General features: G+C 41.8%; 1 protein-coding gene across 2 annotated transcripts in view; it reads right to left on the bottom strand.

The window, feature by feature from the left end:
• Positions 1–27,866, bottom strand: part of NF2 (neurofibromin 2) — a 1,458,300-nt gene that overhangs the window by 667,228 nt on the left and 763,206 nt on the right. The window lies entirely within an intron of this gene.

Genomic DNA, 27,866 nt, shown 5'->3' with positions numbered 1-27,866 from the left:
CCCTCAGTCATATACTGCATCAAGAACACAACAGAAGATACACAAAATGCTTATACAGTGATGAAAGTAGTAAAGTCTACAAAGAGCCAAATTAACACACAATTGTGAATTTTTTTACTTGTGTGATTTTAAATGTATAGCACATAAGTATATACAATAATAAATTATTTATATAGTGATAATACAAGGAAGCAGTCAATGCAGGAAGCATTCAAATGGTTGTGAAAAATTACAAATGATGCACATAATTTTAATAGTAAAGAAAGGTGTAAGAAATGTGTACAGAGGTGTATATGGCTAGCCCTCTTATGTTCCCTGTCATTAGTTGCCTAGTACTGTTCCCATATTCCTATAAAGCTTTGTTTAACCTTTGTCAATGAAGCATGTGCACTTAGATTGAATATTTAAGAGGGATTTAAGTTGCTTTCTGAACCCAGAAAAGCTGTTTATAATACTTAAATGAGAAAGCAAGGTTCTAGGCAGCTAAATCCGTCGTAGAAAAGGCTTTTCACCTATGCATGAAATGGTGGCATAACAAGCTGCTGGGCTTCAACTTCAAATTCAGTAGCCAAAAGAACAGACAGAAAGAGGGAATCTAAGTTTGCACAGTAAGAAACCAAGTATCCTGCAAACAGTGAAGTAAGGAAAGTAGATATTTGAAGACAGATAACCACCTGGCTTTAAAAATGGAGGTAAAATTGTGTTCATGATTATGATAGAAATGTGTTAACCCCACTGGAGCAGTTTTCTGATCCAAGATGAGCCCATTTAAGCCACATTCCTGGAGTTAAAGGAATACCTACCCATAGTCCTATGGTGGGGAGACAATTTATGTGTATGGGAACAATACAACAGTAACAGCACACACAGCAAGAAGTCACAGCAACTGACACAGCCAATGAATATCCATTACTTCTGGCTTCACAGACTTTTCTGGAGTATAAACGTACTTTAAGAAGAAATACTGAGCACTTGCGGTAAGCCACATTCCAGTGATTAAGCACATTACACGCTAGGGTTTTTAATGCTTCAGGAGTTAGCAAATTAGAAATTTTATAGGCTATTTTGAGTTGGCTTAAAACCTTTTGAGATTGCATTACTCAGATGGAGGTAGTAAGATACTGAAGTTTCATCAATAACACCAAGGTATCTTTGTTCACTTACTGTAAGGAGTTAACCACTGGGTTCCTTTATAGTGAAAGCAGGGTCATTACTTTTTTTATTGTTCCAAAAACCATGAAAATAACTTTTTACAAGTTAATAGGAAGACTGCTGGAATACAACCATTTCCACAGTATCTTAAAGTGTTTCTGCAACTGATTTTGACATAAGAGGCTGTTTTGTGACAACTAGTAAGTACAATATCAACATATTAAAGCATGTCAAGTTGATGAAGCTCTTCAGGAAGGTCATTGATAAAATGGTAAAATCACAAAACAATAGGAGACGTGGAACAATGCCCTTGGGGATTCTTTTGAAAAGCACTGGAGCAGTTTCAAAGATGAGCCAGTTTAAGCCGGTTCCCTGTTATATATAAGACCGAAGACGCATTCTTTCGAATACATCTTGGTCGAACTGAAAAGCCTGAAACGGCAAAATATCGATGTGGCTTTTGAGCAAATTCTTTCCCTGGGAAAGAATTCGCTTGGTCGCTTTGTTACTTTGCCGTTTTCTGCACTGTAGTGCGGTCTCAGAGTTGGTATATTTAAGTAGGGGGGTGTGGGGGTGCAATGTAATGTGTTTTTTTTTTTTTTTGTCGAACAGCGATTTTTTTTCCCTGGGAAAACAATCGCTGTTCTGACAATTCGAAATTGTAAGCTTTCGCTTACATAGGGTTGATTAATCACCATTCACTTTTTTAAACATTCGGTGATCTAATACAGACCCTTTAAGCCACATCCCTGGAGTTAAAGGAATACCTACCCAAAGTCCTATGATGGGGAGACATGTGTATGGGAACAATGGAACAACAGCACACACTGCAAGAGGTGACAGCAAGTGATACAGCCAATGAGTATCCATTATTTCTGGCTTCACAGACTTTTCTGCGGTGGGTAACTGTTAGCAAGAGTTCCATCCTGCATAACAAGCTCCTTAGGAGGGCAAAGCTGGAAAAAGGCCAAAACAGCTCAAAGAATTAAACCCTGAAATATCAAGGTGCCAAATGAGACTAGACTCCTGGAGATATGCACAAAGCAACGTTTTGGTAAAAAAATGAATCAGCAACCAAGCTGCCATATCCTACATGCCTGAAATTAACACATTCCTGAAGCAAGCAATGAAAGCAGTTATGACCAATGTCGAATGGTTTTAACAGCTGGAAGCTTCAATAAATTTCATCTCATAGTCAGCAATCTACTTGGAAATTATTTGCTTAGTAATACAAGAATGTTCCTCCTTGGAGCAAAGGAGATGAATAATTTCTCTGGTATCATAAAGTTGTATACCTCATTCAGGTAGAACCAGAAATGATGGTACATACCCACGGTACAGATGGCTTTATTCTCTCTTGGATTCTGCTTCTTGTACATGCAGCATTGATGATAAATGCAGTGATTTAAGGGCAACCCTGCTAACACTTAAAAGAAAACACGAGGTAGTCCTTTCGTTTGTGTCTTTCGGCTTTTCCCGGTTAGGGGTCGCCACAGCGGAACTCCGTTCCGCTTATGGGACATAAAACTTTGTGAAATAGTGAACTGGGTTCCTTAGAAAAGTACAGTGGCTCAGAGATCTTGTAAGCATAAGTAAGGCACCAAGAAAAATATCCTCAAAAAGACAAACGTCAAAGCCACTGGACCAGTCAATCCAAATGGAGGAAGGGCAAGCCTGTCAGCCATAATGTTCCAGTCCCATGAGCAAAAATAAAAAAATCCCTTTAAGGAATATCTGCCAGTCACTGTCGTGTCACAGTTCTACCCTCCACAAAGTCATGATGTGCAGAGGTGCCAGAATCATATATCACAACCATGAAACAACTGAAGCCCAAGACACTGAATTGCCTGAGATATGGTCAGGTTCACTTGCAAACTAAACAACTAAGGCAAGAAAAAATACATGTCCTCCCAGACTAAGAATACCTTGTATTTAGCAGTGCATGTTTGATAAATGCAAGATTTCCTGACGACTGCAAACATATCTGAGACTAAAGAACCTCTGAGACTAAAGTTCCAATGTATAACATACCTAAATGAAAAAACAAGCAGTAAGGTAGAACTGGTTGCCCATCTAACAAGGGGAACATTTCCTGGTCTGTACATGGATATTTTACTTCACTGCTAGGCTCCTTAAAGATTAAAATGAGAAGTTATGCACTTACCATAACATTCCATGTTTGTAGTCCATCTCGCCTACATTCTTGCTGGATGGGTCCGGAGCCAAACCTCAGCTCCGACTCAGCCAATACTAAAGCTCAAGAGCTTTTACTGGCTCAAGGCTATCCCCTATCCCATGGTGCGCCACGGCAATTCCCCAGATCTTGTTTGCAAGAAAGTAACTAAATACATAATAGTGATTATTCTAGCAATACCTATGCACATATAAACAAAAAAGGGTTTTGTTTTTATATCCATGGCAGGTCAGGCAGCATAATGGATAATCCACCAGTTCCTACAGGACACAGGAAGGGGGAAGGAGGGTGGGATGCAAGAATGTAGGCGAGATGAACTACAAACATGGAATGTTGTGGTTAAGTACATAACTTCTCGATGTTATGTAGTCCTATCTCACCGTAATTCTTGCTGGATGGGACAGCGTCTCCAGCACCCTTTTCCCCGGGTGGCTCAAGCAAAGAGACTCTTTAGCACAGTGGACCCAAAGGATGACCTGTTCCGGGAGGCCAAATCTAATTTACAATGAGTGACAAACGTATGACGTCGTGCCCATGTAGCTGCTGCACAAATTGTATCAATTGGAAATTTGGATATGAAGGCATATGAAAGCTGATACTGCTCTAGTTAAATGGCCTCTTACCTTAGCAGGTAATTGTTTTCCAACACTTTTGTAAGCAAATGAAATGCAGTTTGAAATCCATTCAGACAGAGTTACTTTGGAAACGGGCAAGCCTTTGTTTTTCTCTGAGAAGGAAACAAACAACTGATCCAATTTCCTGAAATCTTTAGTCCTGTGCAGGTAAAAACAGAGAATTCTATGGACATCTAATTGATGCATTCTGTTTGTCTGTGTCTTTCGGCTTTTCCTGGTTAGGGGTCGCCACAGTGGAACTCCCGTCCGCTAATGACTGGCAGTTACCATAACTGGGGAAGAATACTGGTAATTCAATAGTTGTATTAAGATTATGTTCTGGGCATACCTTAGGGAGGAAGGGAGGATTAGTTCTTAGGGAAACTCTGTTGTTATGAAAAATAATATATGGAGGTCAAATGGTCACAGCTTGCAATTCTGAAACCCTCCTAGAAGATGTTATAGCTACTAAGAACAATGTCTTCCAAGACAACAATTTCAAGTCAGATGAAGAAGACGGTTCGAAAGGTGGAGAAATCAATGAGGTCAGGAGTAAGTTAAAGTCCCAGGGCTCGGAGGTTGCCTGATTGGAGGTCTGAGAAGGACTCCTTTCAAAAAGGTTTTACATAAAGAGTGGGACATAATAGAATTTCCCATGTTCCCAAATGATAATATGAGATGGCAGCCAACTGAACCTTAATGGTAGCAGCTGCAGCTCCTTCTTGAAAAATAGATGCGAGGAAGGATAGAAAAAGACTCTATGGGAGCTAAGTAAGGATCTATGCCTTGTTCTGCCACCCAAATGGAAAACCTTTTCCATTTGCTGGAGTATAATTTTCTGGTGGAAGGTTTGTGGGAAGAAATGAGGAGGTGTTTTACAAAAGGAGAAAGGGATATACACCTGGCTAATCTTGGAACTGGAGCAGCCATGCTGTCAGTTTCAGGGTTTGGATGGTAGGATGGAACTGTCCTGACTGGTGAATCAGGTCTAAAGATGGTTCCAGAATCCATGGTTCCTCCAAGAGATAACGCCACAGGAAGGGGAACCAGACTTGGCGAGGCTAGTAAGAAGCAATGAGGATCAGGATACTCCAACGGTTTTGCTTTCTGAATCACTTTAGGTATGAGGGGAAAGGATGGAAAAGCGTAAAGAGGTCACAAAGGCCAATTGTGGACCAGAACGTCCCTGGGTGACATCCCCGGATGGGGAATGAGGGCAAAGTAGTTGCTGCATTTGGCATTCATGTACGTGGTGAACAGATCACAGCAAGGGTGGCTCCATTTGCGGAAAATCTCTTCTGCAACTTCTGTTTTCAGGGACCACTCGTGAGGCATCAGAATTGCTCGACTCAGTTTGTCTGCTACCACAATTGGACTACAATGGAATGTGCATTGCTACCAGAAAGCGTTGAGAGTCCATTCCATACTCTTTGTGCCTCTCGACAAAGTGGGTAAGACTTGGTTCCCCCTTGCTTGTTTATGTACCACACTACTGACATGTTGTCTGAATGAATTGCAATTGTCCCGGTGGGAAGAGAACTGTGAAGTGCTTGCAACATGTATAGCACTGCTCTCACCTCCAGAACATTTATGTGCAAGTGGTTCTCGTGATCCTGCCAGATACCTTGGACCGTCATTCCCAGATAATGCCCCCCACCCTATCTGGGAAGCGTTCGTGGTCAACACTGCATTTTGTTGAGGGAGAACAAAGGGGCGACCAAGATAAAGCTGATCTGTATGTAACCACCATGTTAGATCCTTCTTGCAGGATTTTGTAATGAGTATTTGGTGGGACAAGGGTAGATCCTGCATTGACCACTGGGCAAATAGTAGCCACTGAAGCACTCTCATGTGTAGACTGGCTAAGGGAACTAAAAGAATGGTGGACACCATGGTACTAGAACTTGAAGAACTATCCTGCCCTGTACTTTGCCTTTGGTCAGCAAGAGTCTGACTTGGTTGTGCAATGATTCTATCCTTTCTGGTGTCAGTTTTGCTGTCATGGCGGTTGAGTTTAGGTCTGAGCCTAAGAAGACAACACACTACAATGGAGATAAGGCAGATTTTTTTAGATTTACTGCGATTCCTAATCTGGCGCACAAGGATAGAGTCTTGTCCCTGGCTCGGATTAACTGGTGCTTGGTGGTGGCAGTGAGGAGCCGGTCTAAGTACGGAAACACCCGGAATCATTGATGTCTCAGGTGAGCCGTGACCACTGCCATACATTTGGTGAATACTCTGGGGGCTTTAGTGAGGCCAAAGGGTAGTGCTCAAAATTGTAAATGGCTCCCAGCCGAAAGCGTAGGTGTCTTCTGGAGCGCCTATCCATTTTGATATGGTAGTATGCGTCCTGAAGATCTATGGAGCACACCTAATTGTCTTTTCCGATAAACGGAAAAATTGACTGCAGATTGATCATTCAGAACTTCGATTTTTTTTTACAGACTTGTTCAGCTTGCTGAGATCTAGAATAGATCTCCAGTCCCCGGTCTTTTTTGGAACTGAAAAGAATCGTAAGTTCCGGATCCTATTTGCTCTGTTGGGACTTCTTGGAGGACTCTCTTTTGAAGCAACAAGATAACCTCAAATGTTGCACGGTTTATATGATTGGGTGGTACATCTGGTAAAGACCGATTTGTAGGGGAATCGGAAACAAAAGGAATGAGGTAACCTCTGGAAATTATATTTTGTATCCATCGATCTTGAGAAATTTGTAGCCAGGCGGTTGGGTACAGTGAGAGACGACCCCCGGCTGCCTCCAGAGACAGAGAGTTGGGCAACCCTTCAGGGGTGATCGATCACAGAAAGCACCTCTATCACCCTGGTGTTGCGGACCCCATCTGCCACGAGAGTGGCACCTTCCATTATAACCTCCCCCTCTGCATCTAGGGGAGGGTTGACTATGTGCTTGAGGGACATCTTTTTGGGATTTACGGAACCAGTTTCCCTCCTGTGTGACCCTTGGGATAGGGTCTGGAAGGAAGGGAAAAACGGACTTCAACAGCAGATAAGGTTTTCCCTTTCTGCTTGCACCTGATCAAAGTCTCTTTTACCTGAGGTCCAAAAAGAGTTGAGGCATCAAAGGGGACGTTGGTAAAGGAAGACTTGAAGGATTCCGTAAAACTGCATAGACGCATCCAGGAATGTCTCCTAAGAGATATTCCCGATGAGGCCACCCTGCTCGCTCCATCAGCTGCGTAAGAAATCTGCCTCATGGAAGAGTTAGCAATAGAGGTAAGGATAGAGAGCGGCAAAAATACCTTATCAGTGGATACTGAACCCTGAAGGGTATCTCACAACTCTTTTAGGGGATCCCTTTGTAGCTAGTAAAATGGGACAGGTAATTCAGAGATCGTAAGGTAAAATCCGCCAAAGAAAAAATACGCTTTCCATACCGATCTATCATCCTAGACGCTTTATTAGGAGGATGGATATTTGAGGATGTCTCAGATAACTCTTCCTTTTTGGCTGCTGCTACCACCATAGCATCCACAGGTACTCTCTTGGTTAGAAAGGTTTTGTCTTCTGGAGCAGTAATAAATTTATTAGGCCTCCGCGGGACAGGCTCCACTGTGTCCGGAGAGGTCCAAGCTTTCCGATATATGACCCCTAACAGTTGGTCATATGGCGGTGTCACCCAGGAGGTGGAAGGTCGGGAGCCAAAAGCCTCAAGGTACATTGATTCATCCTCAGTGGGGTTAGAGGTCTTCCAATCACCCCTCTGTCTAAGGATTTCTAGGTTGTCCGCAAAAGAGACATCCTCAGAGGGGGATTTTTAAATCACTTTTTAAACTCTCTTCTTCATAGCCTTCTCTATTTTCCTAACCACTCATACCACTCTCTCATGGCTCCAACATGCTCTCCTCAAGTTATCACACCCTCCAGTCCCCCAGCCTCCTCTTTCTGTTCCTACTTCCCTTATACTATGCTACCTCATATTCTACCTATGCTTGTCCAATAACACCTACAAAGACAACTACCATACAAACCCCCCTTCTCCCTCACTCTTACTCCCATTTCCACTCTATCTCCTCTTCTCTCATTCAGCCCAACCCTCTGCACCTAATTCCACCCTAAACTCTTCTCCTCTAAAGTCAAGACACTGTCACCTGCTCCAATCTGCAATCTACAAAAATTCATGCCTGGCAGACCAATACGGCTAAAGGATATCTCCTTCAACAACTTAGTCCAAGCTGGTGATATCCATCCTAACCCTGGTCCTACATCCTTTATTAACACTCACCCCCTACCCTCTTCCTCCTATCTCAACACCCTAAAGATTTTTACAATTAATGCATAAAGTCTAAACAACAAAGTACACCAATTTCAAGCTTGGTTAAGCCATAACCAACCAGATATCTTAGCCATCTCCGAAACCTGGGTCAAGCCCTTTATCTCTGACTCTGAGATTCTGCCCCCAGGATTTCATTGTCTCAGAAATGACTGACTAAATAAAGGTGGAGGCACTGCCCCTGTCTACTCCAACCTTCTTACCTTAATTCCCCTCCAAATTCCAATTCCAGAACACTGAACTAACTGCTGGAATTCTAAAACTAAATACACAAAAATATCTGCATCATTGCCCTATATATATCACCTGGTAACTATCTCTACACTCGAAAATATTCTCCTATGGGCCTCTACTGAAATTAACTATGAAACTTATATCCTTGGTGATGTGAATATTGACTGGAATAAAATCAATTGCCCCTCTCCCTCCCTATCCATTAACCTCTATAACTTCACTCAAATAATCCTCTCCATTACTCGACCTAACAAAATAAACCCTCCCAGATCCACTATAGATTGGATCCTATTCTCAGATCCAAATAAAATAAACAGATCTGGCACAATTCCTGACACCTTTAGCGACCACCTCCCAGCCTTCATGCATCGTTCAACAAGTTCCTCCTCACACCAGCATCAGTACATTCAAACTCATAACCTCAGTAGCTTCAACCCAAGTACTTTCTCAAATACTTTCAAACAAATGAACTGGCAAATGTTAAACATCCTTCCTCTTGACAAGGCTATAGAATACTTCAATTCTGTCTTCCCTGATACTTTAAACTCACTAGCCCCACTAAGAAACAAAAGGATAAAAACTAAAACTGCTCCTTGGCTATCCAAAGAGACAAAACAGATTATGCACCACAGAGAGAAATTATGGAAGCTTTACCAAAACAAACTGTCCAATACCTTGCTCCAATAGAAACAGCTCCGCAACTGTGCAAAACGACTAATCATCAAAGACAAAAAATCCTACTATATCAAACTTCAGTCCAAAAAATTCTGGAACTCAAACTCACTCCTCAATCCAAGCTCCAAGAATAATCCCTGTCCTGACCCAAGTAAATCTGACCTCGAACTAGGCTCTGAATTTAACTAATTTTTCATAGAAACCATTACTAACCTCACCAAGAGGTTTCCTAATAACCCAACTGCTATACACCCCTCTCCTAACCCCTTCTAACTCACCTCATCTGTTTGAACTCAAACCCATCTCCTCTAACTTTATAAAAAAAACTTTTGTCCAAACTTAAACCTTGCTCTAATGCTCCCGACAATATTCCCTCTTCCTTCCTAAAATGCGCTGCTGATGACATTGCTCTCCCAATCAGCATCATTATCAACCGATCCATAAAAGAATCATATGTCCCCAAACTCTGGCGCTCAGCTTATATTCTTCCTTTTCATAAAGGAGGCAAAAATACCAGCATCTCAAACTTTCGCCCCATTGCTTTGCTCTCGCCAATCTCCAAAATCCTAGAAAAATACATCCACCTCCAACTTATGCCTTTCCTGACCCAAAACAATATTCTCACTCCTACCCAGCATGGCTTCCATCCAGGCCGTAGCACAATAACCGCTCTACTATCTTTCCTAGAAACTGTCAATCAAGCCCAAGATCCAGGACACTTAGTTTCTACTGTTTTACTCTACCTGTCTAAAGCCTTTGATACTGCTTCCCACAAGCACCTTCTCTGTCATCTCTCAAACCTTAATCTCTCACATAATGCTTTATCCTGGTTCTCCAGCTATCAGACAAATCACAGGCAGTCAAATGGAAGAACTCCATCTCTTCCTTCCTACCTACCCCAAATGGCGTATCGCAGGGATCCATCCTTGGGCCAATGCTTTTTAACATATCTATCAATAACTTTCACACTGCTATTCCTGATGCTAAAATCATTCAATACGCAGACAATTCAACCTTAGTCTGCTCTGCCTCAAACCTCTCTGAATTGCTGACTAAAACCCAAACTGCCTTCTCAACAACTGAAAACTGGATGTGCCAAAACCACCTCTCTCTCAATGCAAATAAATCAAAAAATCTACTATTCCCTCTCACAAAGACCCTCTCCTATGATAAAAACAACTTCAAAGTCTATAGTCAAACCAGCTCACCTATAAAAGTGGTCCCCTCTGCCAAACTACTTAGCATTACTGTAGATGAACATCTCAAGTTTGATATTCATATTAAAAATCCACCAAAAGCTAGGTGTGCTGTATAAGAATAATCGCTTTCTCTCCAACTCTACCAGGCAAACTCTGGCCTCGACTTATATTATACGAAGCCCCTCTCCTAATCAACCTGTCCTCTATCACCTCTAAACTAGAAAACTGCTACAACAAAATCTCTAAATTTGCCTCTAAATCTAAAAATATCACCCATCACTGCCTAACCCTACAATCCCTGAATTGGCTTGAACTCCCAGACTATCTCCAACTCACTACTGCACATATTTCACAAAACAAAATGTCCCGCTCTAACATCCTTCCCCCTTATACAACCAACAGGAATCTGTTTTCCTCAAATGAAACTGTATGATCCCCTACCTTCAAGCTTAATGAATTTGTTAACTATGCATAATACTGAATGCATTTATGAGTAACTATTCTACATACTATCTTTAATATTAACTATCAGTTGTATCTAAATTGTATAATGCATCTTGGAGCTTTTCTCCCCGGGGCCTCCACTGAAAATGGGTCAATTCAGCCCAGTGGACTTCCCCGGTAATCAAAGTGTAAATAAATAAATACATTTTGGGGACCCTAACTGACTCATCCAAATCAGTGTCAGAAGTGACAGACTCGGGTGAGTCAAAATGCTTCCTCTTGCAAACTCTCTTCCTAGGGACCTCTCCAGTGGGGTAATCTCAGGAGGTTTCAGAAGAGGGTACACCTCCTATGGGGGCTCCTTGGGGATCTGGTTCCCTATGCTTAGGGACAGGCAGGGGAGAAGAAGCTGCTACCAGCTGCTGGAGGGGCGTCTGGTCCAATGGCAGGGCTTTAGTACTTGACAAAGCTCTCTATCACCACAAAAGCCTCACCACCACGCTCTGAAGAAGACTTCTGCTCCGAAGAAGCAGAAGGTCGACTCCAAACCGGAAGAGCAGGCTCCGAAGCAGACGTGGGAGCAGAGCTCAAACAAGCCGAAGCACTGAGAGGGAGGGTCGGAAGAAAATCCGGGGCAACTATCCCTTCCAGACTCGAATGGAGAGCATCAGCTCCCAGACTTCTCGGGTCCAGAATGAGCCAATGAAGTTAGTTATCGGTTTCGAGGAAGAAGGAAGAGTTCTTGAAACAGAGGGTTCCAGCAAAATATGACCAGAAACATTAGACTCCAAAAGCGAGGCAGTCGGAGGAGGAACAGCAGACTGAGGATGGTACGGATCCGAAACGTTTGGGTCCGGAGAAGCTAAAAATTTTTTCCAGCGCTCGGTTACAGAGCAGCTTCTTCACCACCTGCTCTACATTTTCATCAGACAGTGTCCTGCAGGAACAGGTGGAGATAGATGGAGATCTCCTCCTTTCCAAAATAGGAGATCTTAATGTTGGTGAAACTGGTTCCAAGATTGGTGAATGTCTCGACAAAGATGACTGACTCGGAGCCGATGAAACAGACGGCACCTAGACAGAAGAAGCAGAATTGGAGCCAGAACTCTTTGGCTCCATCGCTTTTGATTTTTTTGTCGGTTCCGAAGCAGGAGCTGATGGAGATTTCCTTTTTTGATTTTTAGAGACCATCTGACCTTGTTCCAGCTGTTCTTGGAAGGAACTTCTCATCAGACCCCTATCAATTAGTTTCCTTTTATGTTCATTAAGAACCCTGGTGCTGAACGCATGACAAAAGATACAGGGTTCTTACCAATGAGGCTCCCCAAGACAATACACACAATTGGTGTGACTGTCCGTCAACGACATTTTCTGAGAACACTTATCACACTTTTTAAAGCCAGAAGGGCAGTGTTCTCTATGTTCTCTATCTTTATCCTTTGACATTTTGATTTTTTAATGAAAAGGAAAAAGGAAAGGAAACAACTACGACGATAATAGTACACTATAAAGAGATTTTTTATTTTTTTTTTTTTTAAATAAAGAAGAAACTAGCACACAGAGAGGAAGGCCCTCTAATTTAAACAAGTGACTATGGCCCACTAACTTAAATGGGCCGTATGATCCTTAAAGAAAGGACCAGGTGATGCTAACACTCACGCAATCAGTCTATGTTCAAATTTATGGTTTCCTGAGCCTTATCTATAGGCATGAACAACTAACAAGTGTATAGATCTTCCCAAATGAAAGTAATCAAAGGAGCAGAATCTGGAGAGAATTTCACCAAGTTTATACGGATCCCCCAGACCCACAATCTGAAAAGTACAGTTTTGTACCTACCATAACACTCACGCAATCAGTCTAGATAATAAAGGTAAAACTATTATTATGAAGGAATAAGAAATATAGGCTAAAATATCAAAAATTCTACTTAGCCAAAGAGCCAGTAAAGAAAACAACCTCAAAGCTTTAGTGGCAAGCGAGATCTGCGGAATTGCCGTGGTGCACCATGGGATAAGGGATAACCTCTAGCTAGTAAAAGCTCTTGAGCTTTAGTATCGGCAGAGATGGAGCAGAGATTCAGCTCCAAACCCATCCAGCAAAATGATGGCGAGATAGGACTACATAACATCCAAGTTTTAGGTGCAGAAGCAGAGGAAATAGGAGCAAAATCTTCTGTACCATGGAAGAGAGAAAACATGTGCCATAACTTCACTTGCTTTGCTGAACAAAGCAGAAAATTGGAGGGATCATCTTGCTGTATAGTAATCTTTTGTTTTCAAGATGTTTCACTTATGAATACCTGGATGTAATCCTCATCTTCAGGACAAAAAAAGGTGAGATCAGATGAGATGAGATATGGCATGACATGGAAAATCTACCTACATAATCACTCTACCCAAGTGGTATGAACATTTGTCACACTGTTTACACATATGCTACACCAAAGTCTGGGTGTCTGACCGGAGCAGGAAGTTCTCTGGGTACAAGTTAACTTCCAGAGTTTTCAGGGTGCAGAACACTGACACACTCCTTCCAGGTTCAATAACCTTGGACCATGCTGGAGCTGTGGTGATTTTCCAGCCTGTTAGCCACCTGTGGATCATCAGGTCCTGCAATGGGTTCTGCTGCAGGAAGGGAAGGCCCGCACTGAGACTAGCTGGAGTCATCACCCAAGGTAGAGCTCACTGACAAGGGTCTGGCAGCAAAAGTTCTGTACAGGCACGAAGACGTTGTAGTCACTGATACTTCACAATCCAGTGCATCACCTGCAACCTCAGTCATTCAAAAAGAACTGTGAAGTTTGTGGCCATCAAAGCTCAAGACGTGCCAGAGGATCAAATACTAGATCCCCACCCATGTTCAAATTTATGGTTTCCTGAGCCTTATCTATAGGCATGAACAACTAACAAGTGTATAGATCTTCCCAAATGAAAGTAATCAAAGGAGCAGAATCTGGAGAGAATTTCACCAAGTTTATACGGATCCCCCAGACCCACAATCTGAAAAGTACAGTTTTGTACCTACCATAAATGTAGATGTCCGATAGGTATGCATCTGCAGTCATCACATATGGGTTGTCCTGCCTCAGGCAGCCCTTCGGTTGGCCGGATTCCAAAGTCTGGGTCCGGCGTCGGCTGATGTCGCTCTTTCCCCGACGTCACAGCGCCTGGGGTATAAAAGCGTCAGCCGACGCCATCTTCCTCAGTTTTTCTTGCCCCAGATGCCAGGTGCCCTCTAGGAAGGCTAAATTTGGAAAAATGCAATAAAAAATCCAAACATTTACAAATATATATATATATATATATATATATATATATATATATATATATATAAAAACAAATACACCATAATAGATCCCCCCCAGCTAGCTAATAGGGAGGTAAGTACCCTAGGAATACCACAGAGGGGAAGGAGGGAGGGTAAACCTGACTGCAGATGCATACCTATCGGACATCTACATTTATGGTAGGTACAAAACTGTACTATGTCCTTCAAGGATGCATCTGCAGTCATCACATATGGGTAGAATACCATAGCCAATCTGGGGGTGGAGGTACTAGGAAAAGAATGGTGTAGCTAAGATACCCTGCAGGACAGTCGTAGCAAAGCCTGCTCTGGATCTGGAATATAAAGGTAAATTGTAATGCTTGGCAAATGTATGCACGGAGCTCCATGTGGCAGCTTCTAAAATGTCTTTTGTAGCCACCCCTCTTAAGAAAGCTGTGGAGGTGGCTGTGGCTCTTGTAGAATGAGATCTAATGTTAGCTGGTACAGCCTTTCCATGAAATGAGTAACAAAAGCGGATGCAATTTCCTATCCATTTTGAAATTATCTGTTTGGAAATTGCTTTTCCATGAGTACCAGCAGCATATGCTACTAGCAGCTGGTCAGTTTTCCTGTAACCTTTAGTTCTGTCCAGGTAGTAGCGCAACTGTCTGTGAATGTCCAGGGTGTGCAGCAGTTTCTCCCCTTTGTTTTGTGGATTTGGGAAGAAGGTAGGCAAGTGGATGGCTTGATTCAATGAAACCCTTGGATACCACCTTTGGCATAAAAGTAGGATTAGTTCTTAATGAAACTCTGTCCTTGTGAAAAATAATAAATGGCTGAACTGCCATCAGGGCCTGCAATTCCGAAACCCTTCTTGCTGAGATTATTGCCAGAAGGAAAGCAGTCTTCCATGAAATGTATTGTATATCTGCAGATGCTGCTGGTTCAAATGGAGGCAGTGTTAGTTTTTCCAACACGTAGTTAAGGTCCCAAGTAGGTAGAGGTGGTTTCCTAGGAGGTTTGATGTTTTTAATTCCTCTTAGAAACTGTCTTAGGAGAGGATGAGAAAAGACAGGTGGATCAGTATTGTACACTGCTGAAATTGCTGAAGCATGAATCTTAATAGAAGAGTAAGACAGCCCATTGTGGAACATTTCTGCCAAATATTCCAGGATATGTGCCATGTTCATCATTGTCGCATCTAGGCCCTTTGTGGTGTTCCAGATGAGAAATCGTTTCCATTTTGCTGAGTATGCCTTCCTTGTGGAAGGCGTGAGCTTCCATAATAATATTCTTCACTCTCTGGGATAGCTTATCCTGAGGAGGAGTCAAGGTATTCTCCACGCTGTTAGTTGCAATGTTTTCAGGTTGGAATGAAGAGTTTTGTATCTGTGCTGTGTCAGTAGAAGTGGCCATAGAGGTAGGGGCCATGGTTTCGTACGTGACATGCTCCTTAGCAGTGGGTACCAGTGCTGTCTTGGCCAGTCCGGAGCTATCAGAATCACTTCTGGCTGCTCTGCCCTGATCTTCAGTAACACCTTGGTCATTAATGGAATAGGAGGAAATGCATACACTGTCAGATTTCTCCAGCTGAAGGAGAGGGCGTCCACTTTCCACGCTTGTGGGTGGTATGTCCTTGAGCAGAATTTCTTCAGTTGATGATTGTGGGGGGATGCAAATCTATCTATGTCCGGGCTCCCCCAAGCTTGTGTTATCAATTGAAAAATGTCTGGGTGCAGCATCCATTCGTGTGCATCCATGATATTTCTGCTTAGGCTATCCGCCAGTGTATTGTCCTTTCCTGGCACAAACTGAGCCTGTAGCTGTATATTGAGTTTCAAGGAAAGATCCCATAGATTCATTGCCAGTCTGCAAAGAGGGTAGGAATGGGTACCTCCTTGCTTGTTTATGTACCACATAACTGTGGTGTTGTCTGTCCTTATTAGTAGATGGCCTTGATGCAGAAAAAGTTTGAAGGCCTCGATTGCATGAATCACTGCTAGCATTTCTTTTTGATTTATGTGCATGCGTAGCTCCTTTCGTGACCACTGTCCTTGGATACCTCTGCCTCCATGTGAGCTCCCCAACCTAGGTCTGAAGCGTCTGTTGTAATAGTTTGGGAGGCTTTTGGCTTCGTGAAGGGCAACCCTCTGTTGGACTGGCTGGCCTGAGCCCACCACAGAAATTCCTTGTGAAGGCATGGAATGAGTGGGATTAAAGTTTCCAAACTGTGACTGTGCTGAGTCCATAAACTCCTTAGGTACCACTGTAGCTTTCTCATATGTAGCCTTGCTTGTGGGATCAAAAGAATACAGGATGCCATGTAACCCAGAGCCTGCAGGATTTTCCTTGCAGTCAACTGGGTTTGTCTTGTCAGATTCTTGAAGTAATCTGGTAGTTGACTTTGTTTTTCTTCTGTGAGATAAGCCATTTGGGTGGTTGTATCTAGATCCGCACCCAGAAAGGTTATTCTTTGGGATGGAACAAGTCTTGATTTGTGCATGTTGACTGTATATCCCAAGGCCTGTAGAAGATTGATGGCATAATTTAATTCCTTTATCAAAGTTTGTTGGTTGTCCGCTTGTATAAGGCAGTCATCCAGATATGGGTAGATTTGAATCCCCTGGAGTCTGCAGTGTGCTATTACTGATGCCAGGCATTTCGTGAATACTCCGGGCGCAGTAGAAAAGCCAAAGGGCAATGCTGAGAATTGATAATGCTCTGACCCTGCAAGAAATCTGAAGTATCTTCTGCAACTTTGTCTGATAGGGACATGCAGGTATGCCTCCTTGAGGTCTAGAGTAACCAGCCAAGACCCCTTGCCCAGCATGGGAAGGAGTTGCTGTAGAGTCAGCATTTTGAATTTTGGCACAATGAGATAAGTATTCAGTACGGACAAGTCGAGAATTGGTCTCCATTGATGCTCTTTTCTTGGAACAAGGAATAGCCTGGAGTAAAAGCCTTGGCCTTATTCTGAAATAGGAACTTTTTCTATGGCTTTCATTTCTAGTAAATTTGAGATTTGTTTCAAAGCCTCTGCCCTTTGATTTGGTGGCAGACCTGGCATGCCTTTTCTTTTTGGCAATGTGTGGACATGGAACCTGTATCCGTTGTCTATTATTTGGAGTGTCCATTTGTCTCTTGTAATGTTGTGCCAATTTCTTGAGAATAAAGAAAGCTTTCCGCCCAAAGGTGCTTCTAATTGAGCCCTGGTTGGCGGAGTCCAAGCAAAGTCATTGAGTTTGTCCTTGTGCAGCAGTTGCAGGTCCTGAACTGCCTGTCTGGATTGGAGGTTGCCATTGACGGCCTCTGTAGGAGCCCCTAGCTTGCCCTCTACCTCTGGCACGCCTGTTCCTGCCCCTTTGAAATCTTTCTGTGTCCGGAAAGGACCAATTCTTGGAAGGCCAGTTTCCGCTGAATCTAGGCGGTTGGACTTGAAGAAAATCCTTAACTGTTTGTACAGATTTTGCCTTTTCCTCAAATTTCTTTAGGACGTCTTGAGCAGTGGAACCAAATAACTTTTGCTTTTCCAGTGGAGCATCCAAAAGCTTAGCTTTAACATGTTCTGGCAGAGATTGTTCCTTCAGCCAAGCATGCCTGCGTATGACAACACCTGTCATTGCTGACCTACATGAAGCTTCCAATGCATCATAACCACACTGCAAGAAGTGGCTGCTAACCTGCTGGGAGTTATGTACCAGATCCTGAAGGGATTTACAGTCAAGGGGTTCAGAAGAAGACAATTTCTTATGCATTTCTTCCAACAAATACTCTTGATACTGTAAATCACAAGAAGCTGGTAGTAGCTCTCCAAACAACTGATAATCCAACAGTTAGAAGCCACAAAAGTCACAAATAACTTATTATAAATAAAATTTCAGTTTATTACGATCCAAGATATTAACGCACTTCACATAGACAGCAACCAAACGCGTTTTCGTCCCTCTCAACCAGGACTTCATCAGACAAATACATACAAACTCATAATAGTTTAAATACTCAATTCATTAATTAATTGTCCAATAAAACCTTGGAAATAAAATTCAAATACACCAATCCTATGATCTATTGTCAATTGATGTTCAAGGACAACATTACATATTCATGAGGATAAAATAAAAACTTGTATTAATTTTCTCCTCTTTCTTTTGGCTTAAGAAATATTTAAATATTAACCATATACTAATACATAAACCTCAGTCATAATCTAGGTAAAATAGGAAATAAAAATGAATTATCATAAAATTATAGAATTAAATTGGTTCTGTGTGTATTAAAGAAATCTTTCACAAGATCATATGGGTGTAACTCCCTCTAGTGTGCAAAACTTGTAATTACATCTCATTAATTCATGAATGAATTTAAAAAGCATAATAGATGTAATAAATAATTAAAACACATAACAATTATATATTATATATATATTAATAAATATTGATTTTATAAAAGAATGTTCAATAATAAACAAATACAAAACACAAAAATATAATTATAATAATTATAAGATATATTATTATTAAAATATTATTAAAAAACTTGTGTTGTATAAACCCCTGTATTTCAAAAATATGATACCTAAGAAACTTACTTTCTTGTTCTCAAATTTTATTAGCTCTTATTTTCAATAATGGTCTTATAGAAACCATTTCATTAAGGCCAGGCTTCCTACTTGCATCCATTCTGACTTGCCACCAAAGTTCCTTATTCTCTAAAATGTCTTCCCATGGACCACCTCTTATATCACATTTAACTTGTTCTATTACAAACCATAAATATTTAGCTTCCTTAGAATCCTTCAGGTGCTTATATAGTGCATTTGTCTCCTTTGCTCTACTAATGTCGTACATATGCTCATAAATGCGTTTTTTCAGGGCCCTTTCAGTTTTGCCAATATAAAATGCATGGCATTTCTGGCAAATTACTAGGTATACAACTCCTTGTGTATCACAATTATAATAATCTTTACCTTTTATTTTCATGTTCCTACTTTCAATGTATACCTCACCCTCATTCATAATATGAGGGCATTGCTGGCATCTTCCACATTTAAAAGTGCCTTTCCTTCTCAATCCATTCCCTCTCTTCTCCCATACCTTTCTTTCTATCATGTTACGTATACATGGTGGATTTCTATAAATAACTTGTGGTCTCATACATTTGATTTCCTCCATATCTGTAAAAGAAAGGAATCTGTCCCATTCCCTACATATGGTACCTTTCATATTTTTATTAGTAGAGTTAAATTCTATAAGAAGTCTTTTTTGTATAGTTTCTTCATTCATATTAATGTCATACTCTTGATACTGTATCATGTGAAATTGACAATTTAATGCCCTCATAGCAAGAGTGGCAGAAGTATACACTTTTTTACCCCATCTCTCTAATGCCCTGGACTCCTTTGCAGAGGGAAGTGGGTTTTTAGTAGTAACAGCTGCAACCTCTTTAGGGCCCTGTGAAATAGTTTCAGGGTCAGCAGAGTGGGCCTTATAAAGAAAATGATGTGTGTCCGGGACCCTGTAATACCTATTGGGCTTAACAGGAGCCGGAGGCAGAGTGTCAGGAGTCATACTAGAGTCAGAATATACATCATCAATCACATTTAAGACAGGAGGAATAGCCAAAGGTCTATGCTGAGGTAAATGAAGGAAAGTTCTTAGTCTTTTCCTGGAATCAGAATATTCCTGGCCCTGCCATTTGAAATGCTCTCTCATAGTGTGAAGGGTCTTCCCAAAGGAAATCTCTTCAGGAGGGGAGGCCGAGGGAATAGATTCCTCTGCATCCGAATCCTCGTAGGCCGAATAAGCCTCCTCCTGGTAGTCTGAGTGATCCGAGCCAACAGAGGCCTCCTCTGAGGAAAGGGGATCAGGAGGATCCATCCTGGGCCTTTTGTCTAGAGGGGGTTGGGAGCCCCTGTCCGGATGAGGCTGAGAGCCCCTAATTAAGGAGATAAGGTCCTCTGCTAAGGTTAGAATCTGTGAACTAGAAGAAGGACCCTGAGGAATAACTCTGGGAGGCATGGCTCTAGTGTGTTTTGCAGCTTTAGCCCTGGTGAAGGCCTTAATAGACATGGATGCAGGAGGCCTGGCTGCACCACGTGCTGGTGTAGCTTTGTCTAAAGGTATGGTGTCGGAGGATTCCAGTACACCAGTTTCGGAAGGCAATTCTGTAACCGACTCGGTAGTAGCCTCTGGGGCTGAGGCTGTCGGTTGTATTATTTCAGGGTTCGGAAGTTCCAAGGACTCGGTATCAGGGTGCAGAACACTGACACACTCCTTCCAGGTTCAAAACCTGGACCATGCTGGAGCTGTGGTGATTTTCCAACCTTTTAATTAAATGTGATGTCGGTTCTGCGGCAGGAAACAAAGGTCCCCAAACAACTAGCTGGAGTCATCACCCAAGGTAGAGCTCACTGACAAGGGTCTGGCAGCAAAAGTTCTGTACAGGCCGAAGGCGTGGTCTAGGGCCTAAGCAAGGAAGACAATAAGAGTGGAAATCCTTATGAGGTATTTGTTTCCTCAGTCATTAAACAATTATTAACTTTTTCTGACATCGGCTCAAGATGTGCCAGAGGATCAAATACTAGATCCCCAGCCATGTTTCGGATAAATTTACAGGAGCTGGCCGACCGGTTTCCTGAACTGCTTCTGCTATACAACGGCAAGAAAGACTGGGAAGATGGCATCGGCTGACGCTTATACCCCAATGAAAGTAATCGGGGAAAGGAGCAGAATCTGGACCCAGACTTTGGAATCCGGCCGACCGAAGGGCTGCCTGAGGCAGGACAACCCATATGTGATGACTGCAGATGAATCCTTGAAGGACATCTACTGAACCACCAAAACCAAGAATGATTTCAAGAAGTACTTTAAAAGGGCCAGAAGCTAGCCATCTAGGCAGGGGAAAGATGGAGATTACAGTGCTGCAAGGCTTACACCAAAACTGTTAGATCCAAGGCCAAATCTATAGGCAGGTCAGGAAACAAACAGTAGCATTCTGTGCAGAAGGCGTTACCCATCCAGACAGAACTAAATAAACCTTGCATGTAAGACCTCAGACAACAATGTGCTAGGAAGAGGATTACACATTCCCAGTGGCAGCAATTATGCACGCTGCCATAGCAGAAGCATAACCCCCCCCCCCCCAACTCCATGCTTAGCCACCATCTGTAATTTGGTGAACTAGATGTGGTAGTTGAAGTCACTAAGCTCCAAGATGTTATATAAGTTTTTCATACCCTTCAGAACAAAGAAAATGCAGGAGCAGAACCTTTTGCTTTATCAAAGGAGCAACAATTTCTAAGAAACTAATACAGCATACAATGAGCCTGCCCCAACAGCCATGCAGACAGCTCTAGCCCTTTCAAATCAAAGTCCAGTCCACTGAGTTAACTTATTAATCACACATTCAACACACTTTAGACCTCTTCACTTTCAAGAATCCCAGCAAAATGAAATTATGGTGCCTTCTTCTGTCTTCCTTATAAAATAGTTAACTTTGCAAGTCCCCCACCTGAAACTCCAAAGTTCCAGTATGAAGTGTCTCACAAATTAGAGGAAAGATAATGCAGCTGACCAAGAGGGTAATTGAAGTGCCTTGTATCTTATTTTTATAAGCTTGTACTCTCTCCATAAAGTCTAATAACAGATGAGTATAGTTTCCAATTATATCTCCATGACTGGTAGAAGCTTCTTATTCTTCCACAGTACAAGACCTTAGATTAATAGTACAAAACTAGAAAAGAGGTTCCCCATTGGGATTACTTATCCACCTGATCTTAACTCCAAGATTTGGCCTGGTCTGTTGGGCTGTTAGAACAACTTATACTACATGCAACATACAGTGGATATAAAAATTTTTCACACCCCTGTTAAAATGCTGGATTTTTGTGATATAAAAAAATGAGACCACAATAAATCATTTCAAAACTTTTCCCACCTTTAATGTGACCTATAATCTGTACAATTCAATTGAAAAACAAACAAATCTGTTAGGGGAAAAATATAAAAAATAAAAAAAAATGTACAATACGTTGGTTGCATAAACTAATATTTTGTTGTGTGCACACACCCATAAACTAATACTTTGTTGAAGCACGTTTTGATTTAATTACAGCATTCAGTCTTCTTGGGTAGGACTGGCACATCTTGACATGGCAATATTTGCCTACTTTTCCTTGCAAAAGTGCTCCAAATCTGTCAGACTGTGAAGGCATCTCTTATGCACAGCCTTCTTCAGGTCACCCCACAGATCTTCTATTGGATTTAGGTCTGGGCTCTGGCTGGGCCATTCCAAAACTTTAATTTTCTTCTGGTGAAGCCATTCTTTTGTTGATATGGATGTATGGCTGGAGTCATTGTCATGTTGAAAGGTAAAATTCCTCTTCATCTTCAGCTTTCTAGCAGATGCCTGAAGGTTTTGAGACAAAAGTGACTTGTATTTGAAACTGTTCATAATTCCCTCTACCTTGACTAAAGCCCCAGTTCCAGCTGAAGAAAAGCAACCCTAAAGCGTGATACTGCCACCACCATGCTTCACTGTGGGGATGGTGTTATTTTGGTGATGTGAAGTGTTGTTTTCACTCCAAATGTACCTTTTGGAATTGTGGCCAAAAAGTTCAACCTTGGTCTCATCAAACCACAACACATTTTTACACATGCTTTTTGAAGACATGATGTATTGTTTTGCAAATTTTAGCCAGGCCTGGATGTTTTTTTGTGTAAGAAAAGGCTTCCGTCTTGCAACCCTACCCCATAGCCCACACATATGGAGAATATGGGAGATTGTTGTCACATGTAGTACACAACCAGTACTTGCCTGAAATTCCTGCAGCTCTTTCAGTGTTGCTGTAGGTCTCTTGGCAGCCTCCCTGACCAGTTTTCATCTTGTCTTTTCATCAATTTTGGAGGGACATCCAGTTCTTTGCAACGTCACTGTTGTCCCATATTTTCTCCACTTTTTGATGACCGTCTTCACTGTGTTCCACGGTATATCCAATGCTGTGGAAATATTTTTGTAGCCTTCTCCTGACTGATACCTTTCAACAGTGAGATCACTTTGATGCTTTGTAAGCTCTCTGCGAACCATGGATTTTGCTGTAGCAGGCAACTGAGCAAATGTCAGGAAAATCCTATGACAGCTGAATTTTATCTGGGGTTATTCAGATTCTCTTTAATTAATGGCAGTTGTGTACCCAAGAAGACTGAATGCTGTAATTAAATCAAAAGGTGCACCAACAAAGTATTAGTTTAAGGGTGTGCACACTTATGCAACCAGCTTATTGTATGTTTTTTTTATATTTTTCGCCCTAACAGATTTGTTGTTTTACAAATGAATTGTACAGGTTTATAGGTTACATTAAAGGTGGGAAATGTTTTGAAATGATTTATTGTGGTGTCATTTTTTTATATCACAAAATCCTGGCATTTTAACAGGGGTGTGTAAACTTTTTATATCCACTGTGCATAGCAAGAAAGAATTCAAAACAGCTGATAATAACATCAACCTTTATACAAAGCATAGAAGGTGTCTCCAATGGAGGTGATATGGATCAGCCATGTTGGAGAGGTGACTGGCTCTAAAAAACTCTATCAGGTGCATACCTCCACTTGTAGCAGAGCTGCCAGATATAATGACTTCAGCAGTGAACACAAAGTGACCATTAAGAGCAAACACTCCAGCAGAATGAGGCCTCACTGACAAGTCTTCACCATGTGCAGTCTTGGCAAACTTCCTCTCCACATTAATCCTTTCAACTTTACCTCACCAAGTCACTTATGAACAAAATACTCAATACCATTTATAAAGGTTATAAATGACACTCCACCTCATTAACAGTAAGTCCTGAATGAGACCTTTTGTCAAATGTCACAGATGTCAACTCTTCATGGCACCATCCTAACTGAAAATGCCTGAGGTCTGCATTGTTATTATTTATGTTGATGTGATCATTCCAAACTTCACAGATTCAATGGTTTAGCTTTGGTCTGACTCAACCTTATGCAATTCCATTATCTTAAATCAGCCACTCCACCTAGCAAACACCACTTTTGTGTATCGGTGGAGCTGTAAGCTGAGGCACTGCCCGACATGCAATGCATCTTGCAGGAGAACAATTAAAAAGCTCCAATAAATGTGCATGCAATCAAGAGAGTAGCAGTAGCAATCAGCCTGCCATAACCAGAGTGCCCAACAGCATTGATAATCATTCCCTTTCTAATCAACTGGCCAATCTGTTCCATTCACAGGTCTAAGGGTCAAATGGAAGGTAAGGCAGCCATTGGAATGACTCAGTTTTCGTCTCCAAGTCCTACGTCTCTTGCTGCCACCCATTAATGACCCACAGATAGAAAACACAATGGGCATCAGTGCAGTACTGCCCCTCACTTCGAAAAGAGGTTAACAACAGCAGGAAGCCATGCCCTCCAAAGGAGGCACCACATATGTCTATTTCCCCAGTCTCCAGTAATGAAATTCATCCAATGTATGTGTCCCTTAGCATGTTTTGCACTCCCTCCTCCAAGTATAGGTCCGTCCATTCTCCTTTCATTACACCACCAACCACCCAAGCCATTAATTGAACTCTGGCCACCTGGGCCAAAGTCAGGGTTTTATCCCTCTATGCATACAACAGCACACAAATCCCCCAACCTCCACAAAGGACTCTACTTATCCTAGTCCTAGAGATTTTTTTTTTAAGCGGAAGTGAATTCAGCTCATATGAAACAGATTTTTGCACCACAAGGATGCTGGCTGATGTATCTTATTATTTGGAGAACTACCCTCATATTAACATAACTTGGTAGCATGACGAAATAGGTAGACTATGCTTTTAATCTTTCCTGAATTAGAAGAATCATGTCCTAAACTATGTCCAGCAGGGGTCTATATCATTTCAGCGAATTGCCAAACAGCACTACATCGAAAATGCAGTTCATTGAACTGCTCTGGCTGAGATCGCATTACAGTGGAATCAGGAAATTTGTCCTTTTCCCTACTGTAGTGTGATCTTAGAGTTGGTACATATAGTTAGTGGAGGCTGTGGGGCTTTGAAGGACTGCAATTTCGACATAGTGCCATTCGGCAATGTGGCCATTTGCTGAAATGATACAAACCTGTCCAGCAGCACTCCTAGAAATCCTTTCTAACATAAGAGTGTAAAAGATGACTTTCTCTTATTAGCCTTGACAATGCTAATATTTTGTCAAAAGGGAATCACCACAGCTACAGCTAACCCATGGAAATGGATTTTTAAAAACTGAGCTTGAATAAATCAATTGCCTACGTAGAGGTAAACCAAAATGCATTGTTTCCTCAATGTTGCTGCTACTGGAAATAGACATTTAGCTACAGCCAGGTCAAAGAACAGATCATAATCCATTAGGAACCTAAAGTCTGCAAGTAGTGATACCAATAAGCATTGAAGAATTCTAAAGTAGCCATCCAGACATCTTGAAGAAACAGGAAGAGAAAATTTTGAAAGGCTATCATACTTGATTCTGCAACTTTTCCATGTTTGTTTATGGTGGATGCATCTAGAATGGGTACTCACAGACTCCCTTTCATTTAGGCAAGAAAGCATCTGGAAAGACAATGCATCCTTTTGTAACTAAAATCTAACCCCCAGTATACTGCCTTTATCTAAATCTTGCAAAAATCAATTTCTCCCCCTAGCCAAAAGCAGCTATGAAATATTTAGAAATGAGCAGGAAGTGGTTCGGTGTGAATCATTATCATGTAACCCCATTCTCCAGGAACCCAATGAGCCATAAATATGTGGAAAGATTGAACTAGGTCTGTGAGAATAAGACTATCTTTCTACTCATCCTTCTAACTACTTCCTTTAGGGAAGACACCTTGTCTGATGATACATGCGCCTGACCTAACAAACTGACCCCTGAAATACTGCTGTCTAAATGGTTGTAAAAAGTTATTTTACTCTGAACAAATACTTCAATACCCAAAACAGAACAAGTTAAATAAGGAGTCTTTTGCTCCAAGTCCTGTATCAGGAATTGGCTTCTTGATTACAAAGCAAACCTGCAGAAACAAAAGTGACCCTCTTGTTCAAAACTCTACAAGCATAAGAAGCTCCTTAAAAAAACAACAGCCAAAGACTCTGCACATGAAAGACAAGTAGACAAGTGAATGCAATATTGCAGCCACACTTAAGCACTGGAGTAAATCTTTTCAGACGTAATCAAAAGCTTTAAGAATTAGACAGGTCCAGTGGTAGAGAGTGATGAAGCCCTAACTAAGATCCAGACAATCAAGATTTGATTAATAGCATCAGAACTGAAGAAGCCAGGCAAGGAGGAGAAGGAATGAAGGGGTGTGGCCAGTTCACCTATCTGGAGGGAGCTTTGTGGTATCTTTGGGGCACACCGTGCAGTATAAAGCTCCTGGTGGAGACCAATCAGATCATTTGTGCTGTAAGGAGTGCAGCAAGGCTGCTTGGGGGCTACACTCCTTGTGGAAATTATGGGATTCCCTATGAGAGTGGCCCACTGAATGCCTCTCCTCAGCACCTAGTCAGGCATGTGACAGCAGGGTATGGAATAAGCAAGAATAAAGCTACCAACAGCTGATGGCTGCTAGATGATGGCCCCCTCCCAGGTGACTCTCACCAAGTGATGGAAAACAAATGGAAGCTGATGATCGACAGACAGTGGGGTGTAAGATTCTTGGAAATTCCCTTCAGAAGCTACAGATTCAAACATTAGCTAAGACAAGTGAATTATTCTGACATACCACCACACAAGCCGTAACATTAACTGTTTTACAAATACCATTAGAAGCACATATTCTCTCAGCAAGAATATCATAAAGTTTACTTCTCCTTACACAATGGTACAATAGCATAAAAAAATTTAACTAACTCAAAAAATACCAAATCAACCTGATAAGTAATGTGTAACAGAGATTGTTTCAGTACATATATTTTGTAGGTGTTCTGCTAACCCTGTTTATATTCTTAGGAGATAAAAGTGAAACTTCTGGATGCAGAAAAACTGTAGTCCTGTTCATATGCTGCCGTATCCATAACATCAGGGAGAGTGCAACAGCTCCAGTTCTAAGAAAAGGGTGGAGGGCCAGAAGCACTTTCCACATACCCATGAAGGATGGCTCTGGCTCTAGAAACAATGTCCAATTTGCAATGCTTAGTGAATGTGTGTACAGAGGACAATGTAGCTGCTGCGAGAATAGCAGTTGTGTCCAAACCTTTAAAGAATGCCCCTGAGGAGGACACTGCCCTAGTTGAGTGTGCCTTTACCAGAGAGGGGAGTGACCTACCATGGGTTGTGTAACAGAGGCTCCAAGAGGATATGGATTGCTTGGAAGCAGGGTGCCGCAGGGCTCTTGGGTGGTATGAGATGAACAGCCTGTCAGACCTGAAGATGGGTTTGGTCTTGTCCAAATCATATCTAAGTTGTCCATGTACATCCAAGGAGTGAAGTATTTGCTCTGCTGGATTTGTAGAGTGGGGAAAAAGGTTGGCAGGTTGATAGCCTGGTTCAAGGACAGCTTATTGACAACTTTAGGCATGAAGGTTGGGTTAGTACATAAACATACTTTGTCCTTGTGTAAGACAGTGAATGGGGGAAGAGGCCATAATGGCCTGGAGTTCCGAAACCTTTCGGGCTGAAGTGATGGTCACCAAGAGTATAGTTTTCCAAGTGCAGTGTTGGAGGGAGCAGTCTTTGGCTTGTTGAAAAAATGGGAGAGTCAATTTTTCTATAATAAAATTTAGATCTCAAGGAGGCAGAATGGGCTTCCTTGGGAGCCTGAGATATAGT

The sequence above is a fragment of the Protopterus annectens genome, chromosome 4.part0 (genome assembly GCF_019279795.1).
Source record: "Protopterus annectens isolate FY-2018-M chromosome 4.part0, PAN1.0, whole genome shotgun sequence".
NCBI lineage: Eukaryota > Metazoa > Chordata > Ceratodontiformes > Protopteridae > Protopterus > Protopterus annectens.
This window is presented reverse-complemented; position numbering and strand designations above follow the sequence as displayed.